A 10,521-nucleotide genomic window follows, 5' to 3' on the forward strand; every position below is an offset into this window, starting at 1 on the left:
ATTTTTTGCGAAGATGGCTCATTTCCTACATTCACCTTGATAGATTTATTTTCTAATAAAGGGTTGTCATGTGGTGACCTACCTAAGAATATTTATAATCATGGCTATTGTTTCAACCAATACCATAGCCAAATCTGAAGAAAGGTATCTTTTTAATTCTGTCTTTATTTGTATTTCTTTCTGTGAACATTTTTCTTCTTTTTCCCATTAACATTGTAAAGTTAAAACTGAAAAATATAATTACATTTCTAAATATAATGCTCACTGTAGCCTGGGAGGTTTTTAACAACTTTACATACATTTTATTTAATATATATATACTTTCTATTATTTGCTCCATGTTGATAAAACAAAAACTTCACTAATTTACTTATTTTTTTGCAAAGTATTTTGCTATTTACCATAGCAAGAAACAGTTTCTTCCTTTTTCTCTCCTTATTTTACCTAGACATTGCCTAAATTCCCTAATGGGCATTAAGATGGGTCCAAAACGGATGCTGTAATCTTTCTTGCTCTTGCTTGATGGAAATGTAAACTCATTAGGAAATGTAAGCTCACAACCATATAAGCCTGCTAGCAATTCACAACAGCGAATAGTCACAGTTTATTAAGGAAAAAAGCCGTAAATTTGTGTGAAGTAAAAGCTGTCAAGTTTCAGTCAATTGGAATTTCCTTTGGGGATTTTTAAGCACCTTTAATTCATTTTTTTATTTATATTAAAATACTCAAGATTTTCAGCTTCAATGAAAATTAGTGGAAAATTAAATATGCTAGTGGTCACGGCAGAAAAAGAAGAATGAGTTTTGTTGCTGTATATTTGCAATGATCATGTTTGTTTGCCCTTAAATTAAAAAATGTATAAAACTGCCTCCCAGAGTGCTTTTTTTGTATTTTATTTGTTAATGAAGCTTTAGATTGTCCCTTTATGCACTACTGATTCTGAGTTTTGAAACAAGAAGTCAGTTCTCCTGCAGCCATTATTTCAGTGGTAGAAATCACCAGTAAGAACTACCAGTACAGAGAATAGCAAATGGCACAGAGAGTACTTTTAGCAGGCAGAGCAGCTTTAGTGTTTGTATAGGCTACGCTTTATCATACATGTCCAGAATTGCATTTTTGCCCTCATTTTAAAAACACCATTTTGGGGCCGATTCACTAAAGGGCGATAAAATGAGCGCTATTTATAGCTTGAGTTAAAAATGTTATTGCTTCTTATTTTTTGCAACTTAACGCGATGTTCTTTGCTGCGCGCGATATATTTCCCCACTTGCTATATTAGCGCACGATATTACGCATGTAGCCATTACTTTCTGAAAACTACTGTTCTGAAAATGACCATTTCCCTGAAAACTGGAGGCTACATCACTCTAGGGCCAACACATACTTGAAAAAATCCCACTGCAAAGTCCATGTTGTGTTGCCAAAAGTTCACGAACCACAATTTTTTTTTTAAGTACCGCCTGCCCCAAGTAGGTGTTAATATTCACACAGACTAATGCAATATTTAGCGCGTTTAACGCTTCATATGTGTTTGTGAATCATGCGTTAGTATTATTTCTATGCGAGAATTAACGCAATGCAAGGTAAATAACGCATTGCTTTTTTTGCGCATGCGATATGTGTCTTAACGCATGCAAAATGACTTTGATGAATCTGGACTTAATTATCGCATGCTTTTTAATGCAAAAAAGCATGCGATAAGCGTTATCGACCTTTAGTGAATCGGCCCCTTTGTAATTTGCATTTTACTAGGTTTCCTTCAGTTTCCTGCTTCAGATTTGCCTTACCAAGTGTTCTTGTAAAAAAAAATAAAAATTGTAAAATATTGCTCAACCGTTGCATCATGGTTTTGCTGTTGTTTTTATATATGTGTCAGTGTATATCTGCAGTATATATATCTATATCTTATATATGAGTCAGTTTATCTATATCAGAGGGATTCCTGTAAAATGGTAGTTCAACTGTGTTTATGCTATAACAACCATATGGTGTGGGGTTGTTATTATTCCCCCAACAAGTTGGAACCTGTTAGCAGTGGGGGCAGGTATGAAAAACCTGTATTAGAGTGAGCATTGGGCAGCTTGTGAGGGGGGGGCAGCCAGTGAGGATGACAGATGCCTGAGACTAGAGGTGTTTCTGACTGCAAAGGGAAGCCATGATGGGACTGCAAGACAGAAGGAAGTTGACCTTCAGCTTTGCTGTGTCTGTCAGCGTAGTGTCCAGAGCATGGAGGCGCTACCAGGAGACAGGCCAGTACATCAGGAGATGTGGAGGAGGCGAACAAGCCAGCAGCAGGACCGTTACCTTCGCCTTCGTGCAAGGAGGAACAGGAGGAGCACTGCCAGAGCCCTGCAAAATGACCTCCAGTGGGCCACAAATGTGCATATGTCTGCTCAAAGGGTCAGAAACAGACTCCATGAGGGTGGTATGAGGGCCCGACATCCACAGGTGTGGGTTGTGCTTACAGCCCAACACCGTGCAGGACGTTAGGCATTTGCCAGAGAACACCAAGATTGGCAAATTTGCCACTTTTCATTGATGAAAGCAGGTTCACACTGAGCACATGTGACAGAGTCTGGAGACGATGTGGAAAACATTCTGCTGCCTGCAACATCCTCCAGCATAACTGGTTTGGCAGTGGGTCAGTAATGGTGTGGGGCTGGCATTTCTTTGGGGGGCCGCACAGCCCTCCATGTGCTCGCCAGAGGTAGCCTGACTGCCATTAGGTACCGAGATGAGATCCTTAGACCCCTTGTGAGACCATATGCTGTTGCAGTTGGCCCTGGGTTCCTCCTAATGCAAGACAATGCTAGACCTCATGTGGCTGGAGTGTGTCAGCAGTTCCTGCAAGATGAAGGCATTGATGCTATGGACTGGCCCGCCCGTTCCCCAGACCTGAATCCAATTGAGCACATCTGGGACATCATGTCTCGCTCCATTCACCAATTCCACGTTGCACCACAGACTGTCCAGGAGTTGGTGGATGCTTTAGTCCAGGTCTGGGAGGAGATCCCTCAGGAGACCATCCGCCAGCTCATCAGGAGCATGCCCAGATGTTGTAGGGAGGTCATACAGGCACGTGGGGCCACACACACTACTGAGCCTCATTTAAGGACATTACATCAAAGTTGGCTCAGCCTGTAGTGTTTTTTTTACACTTACACACATTTTGAGTGTGACTCCAAATCCATGGGTTGATAAATTTGATTTCTATTGATAATTTTTGTGTGATTTTGTTGTCAGCACATTCAACTATGTAAAGGACGAAGTATTTAATAATATATAATAATTTCATTCATTCAGATCTAGGATGTCTTATTTTTGTGTTCCCTTATTTTTTTGAGCAGTGCATCCAAGATGTCTGGCTCTTCAGCACCCTGTGGAGCTCTGGCACTGATACATACTGAGCTCAATAAACCTCCACCACTCCAACACACTTACTACAGAAAGGTCTTGTACAGATTCTGGAGCATTCTCTCCTCTGCAGCAGATTCTATACTCTTGTGCTCTAGAACAGAAGAGCTGTAACCACTTACCTACATATTACCCATTGAATGCCCTAATGAAATATAACCAACTTCTAATCCCAGGATAGGCAAAATCAGTTGCACGACTGCATATTAAGCTCTGTGTTGCAATTCAATACCAACTTTCACAGGAACCAGACATGGCTTCCAAACTTGACCTTACTCAACTGAGTCAACGTAAAGAATCACCTCACTCTTCCTCACCACAATGTACCCATAAAGTCCCAGATTCTTTACAATATAAATTTCTAGCCAGCCTTCTCTCAACTGCCCTTCCAGCAGCACCTATTCTTGGTAACCCATCCTTCACCCCAGGCGTATTGGACATTTCATTGGTGGATGATTAAAGGCTTCAGATTTATATATCATATTTGTTCCCATAGAGGCCAAAAAACGCAGGCCCGAATACAGGAATCTTGTGATCCTCCTACTTCTGAAGATTTCTGTTACCAACACGTGTTATTTTATTTATAAATTCAACAAAGATAACTCTGCCACGACTCCCACTTATTTCAAGACAGTTTGTATAAAATACCCATATTTAGGAGGTTTCATTTCTAACATTTAATGCCTTCTTCTTGAAACAGAATACATTTTATCTTGGAATAAAGGCCTGAACATAATTATTAGGGATGATATTTGGACAACTTCTTGCTCCAGGAATATTTCCTTCCTAGAAACCTCTTAAAAAATCCTTATGCAGTGGTACAGTATATGGTCCCACAGTTGTACTTTTTTACAGTTTTTTACTGTACTCCTATTGTGGTTCAACTAGAACAGTTAGCAAAATCACAGTGTTTTGCCGAAAATGTAACTTTTATTAATAGATCACAGTTTAAAAAGTCTGATTTGCCTATATCATATTACATTAATAATGCTGATCAATGCTTTATAAAAGAAAAAGATGCATAGAAACCTGTGCATTTAAGGCTGATTCTGCTATTAGTGTTTACTTGGCAACACACAATCAAATTGATTAAGGTGTGCTTCACAATGGACAAACCGGCTAATTGTAGTCCCAGGTGCAAGCTGAACCCTCAGCCAGGGAAAAACAATATCCAGGATAAAAGGAAAAAACAGCAGCACTCCGGAAATGTTGTAGAAAAAAGTGACTTTACTCAAGTGCACACAGCAACGTTTCGGGCTTAAACCAGCCCTTTATCAAGCCTAATCATACAAATACAATCAAGTGTTATATACCCACAGGAAAGGGAGGGACCATCACTCCAGCCCTCCATTTAACCCATAGTGTTCATACAAATTTTCAATATATAAATTCTCAAATTGCACATATATATAGACATATAAAACAGTCATAGTAATTCTTCCATAATATACTCTAGTGTATCAATTGCATCAAAATGTAATAGTGATAAATATACTGCTAACGTATAGGAACAATAAATGTCTTACTTTAATGTATTTCATTAAAAATAATTGCTTTTTCCTTGTTTCTTTTTCTTTTTGGCTCCGATGCCAAACTCAGGGGACAAATCACCCCTGAATTATTAGGAATCTGGAGCTTCCACATCTCTGAATCTTACTGTCCTATAACAAAAACAGTAATAAACAAATTTTTAGATAAAAACCAAAAGCAAAACACAATATTTGTTAAAACACAGTATTTGTTAAAAATACACAACACACAATCAACGGGCCAAAAGTGCTTAAATGTTAAAGGAGACAGCAAGTTTGATGTGCTGCTGTAATAAAGTCTGCCCAGCAACCACCCACACTGGGGGGAGGTGGGCCATGTTGTTGGTTACTAGGCAACCCCTGAACTTATCGCCATCCCTTCTGCCGGTACCTCATGTCAGAGAAAAGTTACTCCTGACAGGGAAACAGCTCTACAACCTAAAATGTCTCCCACCCACCTGCCCTTCTTTAAAAGCTGCTGATTTAGTTATTATTATGATACATTTCCTTTATGCATTTTCATGCTCATGTTCTTTATTGTCACAGCTTTTATTTGACATCTGACAGCATAGTCTTAAAGGAAAAGTAACACAATTTTTTTACATTGCAAATATACATTTTATACACTTTAGCTAACATATATAACAGACCAAAATTTAAATATGATAAGTGGTTATTGAATAAAAATCATTACCTTGGCTGTATAGGGCACAGCTAAAAAAGTCGATGTGGCGACTTCCTGTTAAAACCGGAAGTTAGTTTCCTGCATTTTCGAGCGTGAGGAGACTGCTTTAAAAGTTATATATAGATTTTTTTTTGTACTGGTTAGGGAGAGGGTTGGGAGACGGAGGCCCTCTTATCTCCTGCTCTGTTTGTATTTCTGTGTGAGCGGAGCGCACTGCTGATATTGTACGGGGAAGGGAGGGTGAAGAGGGGGAAGAGGGGGAAGTGCTGCAGCCTGAGCCCTGAGAATACCTGTAATAGTCCTTATTTAAAATCTACTTATGCTATTAACATTTCTGTATTTTAAATATTCTAATGAAAGTGTGTAGAAGGCATAGGTTTAATGTAAAAAAATTGTGTTACTGGTCCTTTAAGTAAGTGAGATAAGCAGCTGGTCAGCAGCTTACGGCTGGGGCCAGCTGCAGGAGACTCCTGGTACAGTGGGGTTTAATTTGTGCCTGCCGTGCCCCCCAGCAGTTGGCATATTTTGTTAATGGTTATTTTACATATATATGTTTAATAAAAGCTGCAGCCACTAATTTACTCACTCAAAATGTCATTGTGTCGTTATTAGCAACGTTTGAGCAGCCACCGTGGCACTCCCAGCTCATCTTGCCATTTGGCAGCCAAGTGAAACATAAAAGGATGGTAAAATACAGTTAACAAATACAGGATATACAGTAGTATGGCTCAATAAGTAACTGCATTGGGGTAACAGGTGGCATAATGGCTTGAGGGCAAAGAAAAATATAATTAATAAAATAAATATAATTGGATTCAGAGCTGGTAAAGTTGTAAAGGAAAGTAAAAATGACACAAGATAAAACGTGTTTTGTAGCACACAGTACTTATAACAGATGGTTAGCCTAACAGTCCTAAAGGGTTATGTAACAACAGGTCCAACTGCCTAATTGGTTGCTAAGGATTACTAGATCTGGTGCAAAATGTTCCTCTTGTTATTTCTTTACCAGCTACTGTATGTACTGTATCTTTCTTTAAACATGCCATAACATTACTGTCCTCTTTGTAAAACACCCTAATTACAGCCTGATGTTAAGAATTTCTTTTGCATTTGTAACCAACTTTTTTTATATAGAAACGTTATAAAAAAAACTATAATTTAATATTTACTATCCATAATGTTTGTTTGCAGTAAGCTATGGTCCCTCTTATATTCTAACAAAACTGACTAGAGCATTAAGGATTAGCATTGGCTTAGTAGGATAGTGATGATCAGTATCTTATAAAGTCTGTTTTGTGCCTGAAAGCTTTCCATAGTTTTTGTAATGATGTGAGCGACCCTATAATAAACATAAGGTTTTCACAAGGACCAAACTTAGCTTCAGTTTTTCCTGTTTAGGAAAGGAATAAAAAAAACCGATATATTTCATTTTATTATTAAAACAAAAGGCAAAAAAGTATTTTCAGCCCAAGTCCTTATCATTAAACTCATGTTAAACAAGGGGGTATGCCACCCCCTATAACTGGACATGCATACAAAGATTAGTTCCTTTGGGAAACCAATAAATGCTTCTGGGCCCCTTTACACAGAAATTGTGAAGGAAGTGATTGGATATTAGATGTGTCATGCAGATATGTGCAATATATTCAGGTTAATGGTAATGCACATATATCAATAGAATTTTGTACATCCTGCAATCTGCATTTGAAGCCTTACAGTTTTTGGGTCAGGTATTTAGCTCCCTCAGTCTCAGAACAAATGAACCTGAAATACTGAGCCATAGACTGTAAATGTAGTCAGCCATGCTAAAACTAAAAGGTGTCAGTTGATAGAAGTTGTCTCCAGTCCACTGAGACCATTTGTCTTTGAGAAGTCAACAGCAGATACAAATTTCTGAGCTGTATATATCTGTTCCTGCTAAATCATTTAATGCACCTACAAATACAGAGAGTGCTGCAACAGCTTGTAACAGCTAGAATTCTTATAACTGTACTTCATGTCCTGCTCAATATACATTAGACAGGTGTATACAGCATAAAAGCTTAACAGCCACATCTTATGTAAGGGATAATGAGCTAAATATGATGATTTCTGAATGTTACATTGTTACACAATGAGCAGTATGATGCTTAATGACATATAGGCATCCTTGAGCTGTATCTTTCAGATTCCAAGTTTGATCTTATTCTCGTATCCTGTGAATGGAAATTACCAGTCTGGAAAGGACTGGAATGGCACAGCAAAGCTTTTGTTAATGAGGCAAGGAGACACATGATGTCCAGTATTTTTTTGGATGACCTCTAAGGATTACTTCTGTATTTGATCATCCTGCCAATCATTTCACAGGCATTCTCAAAGAGGAAAACATCACTGGTGCTTCATTGACTTTCAAGAAAAAAGATCTTTTGAACTTGAAATGAACCATCAGTAATTTTATGAAATTAAAAGAGGGAAATACAAGTAAATATGAAACTGATATATTATTTCTCACAAGTAGTCTTTTACTACTTTAAATTGCAACACTTCAGAATTTTTCACAAGTTTGTGAAAGCTTGTTCCATAACTCAAATCAAAACTAAAGCATATAGGGGAAGTAATAAAAGAAATTAGAGTAAAATCTTTATCGGTATCCAGAGCCGAATTAAAACTAAATGGGGCCTTAGGCAAGCTTTTGGGGCCCCCACCTTCCACTTGGCCCCGACTTTGTGGGCACACTCCCACATACCATGACCAGTTTGCCAAAAACACACCCTTTTCCATGTTTGGATTGGCAAAATCAAAAGAACAAAGTGCACCAGAAGACTGAAGCAGTGGCCCCCACCATTTCATGCCACATTGTGGTCAATGAGCACCACATTAATCCCAAACGTGCCAGTAAGATTACTGTAGAAATGGATACCTAAGCAGAATATCACACTTATTTTCTTCTTTCCCAAGTTAAGGCTGTTTGTTTCTCTGCCTCCTTTGTAAACTGGAACATGAGTAAAAAAATTAAATTTGTTTCCACAGTGGAATGCACAGCCATCTTGTATTTGCAATCCTATACATTTATCTGACACTGTGCCTTCTGCACTCCACTGCACTGCCCATTTTACAGGCATGGGATCCCTTATCTGGGAACCCATTATCCAAAAATCTCTGAATTACAGGAAGGACATCTCCCATAGAGTCCATTTTAAACAAATATTTTTTTTCATAAACATCTCCCTTTTCTCTGTAATAATAAAACAGTACCTTTCTTTTGATCCTAACAAAACTGGATGAATCCAAATGGGTTTATTTAAATGGTTTTTAGCAGATTTAAGGTATAGTGATTTGAATTACAAAAAAATCCTTTATCCAGAAAACTCCAGATCCCACGCATTCTGCAAAAGCTCACCAGTAACAATGAGGTCCAGGTACAAATACCTCAGACCTATACTTTAGGAAGATAATCCCTGCTAACAAAAGATGTGAGCTTTCACTAATCCCGCAGACAGGCATTGCAAACGAAAAGTAAATTTTATTGTAAACAAATGTAGGGCACACAATAGCTTTACACACAACACTTTCGTATTTATGTCTATGTCATGTTTTCTCTTTATTTCATATCCACAAACAATTTCTCTCATGTTATACTGCCATAAGCCAAGGTCCATTGCACATAGTTCTCACTTAATTTCAAGTACTAGGCATTGATTTTGATAATGCATTGAGTCACCAGGGTATTATCAGTGAACCAGCACAGCTGCTTGGGTTTCAAGGTTGCGCTGTTTTAACAGGTCCATGGGCTCAGGTTCTAAAACACCTTATTCCTGGAGCAGAAGTTTGATAATGACCCGATCCTCTTTAAAGGTGGGAATCTGTTAGGTATGGCTTAAAAAACAGCACATTACTGTAATGGAAAAGTAATGTCTTGCTTCCTAACCTCAATCCAGGGCTACCTCCAGCTAAAAGTTCCAAGCCCTCTGGCAATGCCTGGTGGGCTGGGGGTTAATGTGAAAACCTAACAGGGTGATGTAAGCAGATGCAAAGACTTTTCCAAATGATACCCTTAGCCCATCATGAAGGAAACAAGACAGCTGTTATTGGGATTAGAAAAGAACTGGAAGCTGGCAATTGAAAGTAAGGCCAAACTAGGACAAAAGTAAAAGAAAAAGAAAAAAACCCTGCAGAGCTGTGCTTTCACTCTTGTTATCTTAAACTAAAATATGTCAATATCATTTCAAACCTAAATTCAGACTGCTACAATTGATATTAACCTATGCACATCACAAAGTTTTTAACAAAACAGTAACTGATGTATTAGTTATTTGCTATTAAAATCGACCTCTACATGGCAGCTTCTACATTTGCTAACAGTTTATGGGAAAAACACACGTGAACTTTCTAAATAGAAAAACAATGTTTTTACAAGCACAGAGTAATAATTCATTATACCGCTATTATCCCTTTAAAAACATGATAGTGCATTTATAAGCAAACAGTGCATACCTTTCTATATCTGCTTGGCAATACTTCTACTGCTTTTCATAGCCTTATTTATTCATGTTGCTTTTGAAAATAAATATAGGCTTTTTACTGTCCCTCTGTTTTATCTGGAACCTAACAGTATAGGCTGGAGTTAGATGTGCTACTAGTGTGAAGGTCACTGCTTTTTGCTGCAGTGATTAGTAACACGCATATCTGGGTCTCTATTGTATGCATTGATCATTATAAAGAATAGAATGATCTATAGCAGCACAAATATGTTGATTTTTATTTTATCATTGCAAAGTCTTAAATTCTGTAACATACCAAACCTCAGATATGACTTTCTGTTAAATCTACAATTAATTAAAACTGAGTTAAAACAAATTAAGTAAACTAGAACAAATAATTATGGCATAAATTCAATTATAAGAAGAGAAAGTG

This window comes from Xenopus tropicalis, chromosome 7 (genome assembly GCF_000004195.4).
Source record: "Xenopus tropicalis strain Nigerian chromosome 7, UCB_Xtro_10.0, whole genome shotgun sequence".
NCBI classification, from domain to species: domain Eukaryota; kingdom Metazoa; phylum Chordata; class Amphibia; order Anura; family Pipidae; genus Xenopus; species Xenopus tropicalis.